The following is a 2614-nucleotide window of genomic DNA, read 5'->3' as shown; positions in this document are numbered from 1 at the left end:
AACATGACTTTTAGTTTGATCTTAGATTGTATTTAGGACCTTCAATTTTGGGTGTGCATAATAGACACTTAAACTTATATAAAGTTGAACAAGTAGACACATATATCCTATGTGACATTCTACGTGTCCTATTCTTGTCCCACATGGCATCCGGCGTGTATTATGTCACATAGGATGTGTTTTCCTACTTGTTCAACTTTATACAAGCTTAAGTGTCTACTTGTACACATCCAAAGTTGGAGGTCATACATGTGATTTGAGGTTAAGTTAAATGACATGTATATGTATTATGCCAATACTAGATGTTGACTCTTTTTACTTTGAAGGGGTCGTTTGGTACAATGAGTAAGGATAACTAATTACTAAATTAATTTTAGGATGAGCTTATCCATATTTGATTGGGATAACTTATCTCATGATTAGTTATTTTGAAATTGTAATGTTATTTTTATCCCACCTTGCAAGTGGAGTAACTAATCCCGACATAAATTTTCCAGAGAAACGACCGTAATCATCTATAAATGTACCCACTCTCTTCCTCTTGCAAAAACATGCATTCTCTCGCACTTATATTTGAAAGAAACTCAATAAAGAAACGCAAGAATCATGTGTTCCACTAGTGCTGAAGATTTAGACAAGCCTCATGCAGTTTGCATACCATACCCTGCTCAAGGTCACATTAATCCAATGCTAAAGTTGGCCAAAATCCTGCATCATAAAGGCTTTCATATCACCTTTGTCAACACTGAACACAACCATAAGCGTTTCCTTAAGTCTCGTGGTCCTGATTCCCTTCAGGGCTTGGCATCTTTTCGATTTGAGACCATTCCTGATGGCCTCCCACCATGTGACCCTGATGCCACCCAAGACATTGCTTCTCTTTGTAAATCTACAACTACTACTTGTTTAGGTCCTTTTAAAGAGTTGCTAGCAAGGCTCAACAATACTTCTTCATCCAACGTGCCACCCATCTCATGCATCGTTGCCGATGGTTCGATGAGCTTCACTCTCTCTGCTGCTCAAGATTTGGGCATCCCTCAAGTTTTCTTTCGGACCGTAAGTGCTTGTGGTTTATTAGGATACATGCATTACCGCGATCTTGTCGAGAAAGGATACACACCACTTAAAGGTATATATATACAACACAATGTTTATTCCTGTTTTAATTTCATAAACTCTTTTGAAGTATCTTTGTTCCTTAACATGGGCTCGTTAATCTTATTGGGCAACTCTAGATGAAAGCTACTTGACAAATGGATACTTGGACATAACTTTGGATTGGATACCGGGCATGAATGGAATACGTTTGAGGGATCTTCCAAGTTTCGTTAGAACAACTAATCCAGAAGAATACGTAATCAAATTTGCCATCCAAGAAGCAGAGAGATCAAAAAATGCTTGTGCTATGGTTCTCAATACATTTGAGCCATTAGAGAGGGAAGTTCTTGAGTCACTTCAAACACTACTTCCTCCAATCTACGCCATTGGGCCTTTGCATTTGCTTGTGAAACATGTTGAGGACAAGAATTTGGAGGACTTAGGATCAAATCTATGGAAAGAAGAGACAAAGTGTCTAGACTGGCTTGATTCCAAGAAACGAAATTCTGTTGTCTATGTCAGTTTTGGAAGTATCACTCTCATCACTCCAAACCCACTTATAGAATTCGCCTGGGGACTTGCCAATAGCCAGCTGGATTTTTTGTGGATAATTAGGCCTGATATGGTATCGGGCGATAAAGCAGTTTTTCCACCTGAATTCCTTGAAGAAACTAAAGAAAGACCGATGCTAACAAGCTGGTGCCAACAAGAACAAATCCTTAACCACCCTGCTATTGGAGGGTTTTGACTCACTGTGGATGGAACTCGACACTCGAAAGCATTAGCAGTGGAGTGCCAATGATTTGCTGGCCATTCTTCTCTGAACAACATACAAATTGTTGGTTCTGTTGCAGGAAATGGGGAATCGGAATGGAGCTTGACAATTATGTGAAGAGGGACGATGTTGAAACCCTCGTGAGGGAATTGTTAACAGGGGAGAAAGGCAAAGAGATGAAGAAAAATGCATTGGAATGGAAGAAATTGGCTGAGGAAGCTGCTCAAAAACCAGCAGGATCATCTTATGCGAATATAGACAAATTGATCATTGAAATTCTTCTTTCCTCCAAAAACCATTGGCAACACTAGTAATAATCAATTGTTTGATTGATTTTCCTTCGTTATGTCATTCTACTATAAATAAAATAAAATTGCTCTCTTGCATCCTCAAAAGGTCTTTTATTAAGTGTGTTTTTTATTTCATTTGGTCGAAACTCAAAATGGAATAGTAAGGCACGCTCACTTTCACTATTATTATTGACGTTTGAGCAAGATCCATTTGCTTACTCCCTCCGTATCAAGTTATGTGATACAATTTGATTCGACATGGAGTTTAAGAAAGAAAGACAAACTTTTGAAATTTATGGTTTAAAATAAGTCATAATATTTGTTTGAATATAAATCATTTTATTAAGTACTATAAAATTGACATTTTAAAGTCAAATTGTTTCTAAACAAAGAAATGCATTATTCCTTTTTAAGCAAACTAAAAAAATAAAATGTGCTATATAAACTAGAT

General features: G+C 37.2%; 1 pseudogene; it reads left to right on the top strand.

The window, feature by feature from the left end:
- The first annotated feature begins 483 nt into the window (after positions 1-483).
- Positions 484-2262, top strand: LOC107867481 (annotated as a pseudogene).
- The last annotated feature ends 352 nt before the right edge of the window (positions 2263-2614 follow it).

Source organism: Capsicum annuum, chromosome 4 (genome assembly GCF_002878395.1).
Source record: "Capsicum annuum cultivar UCD-10X-F1 chromosome 4, UCD10Xv1.1, whole genome shotgun sequence".
Taxonomy (NCBI): Eukaryota; Viridiplantae; Streptophyta; class Magnoliopsida; order Solanales; family Solanaceae; genus Capsicum; species Capsicum annuum.
The sequence above is the reverse complement of the archived record's forward strand: the minus strand, read 5'-3'. Positions and strand labels throughout refer to the sequence as shown.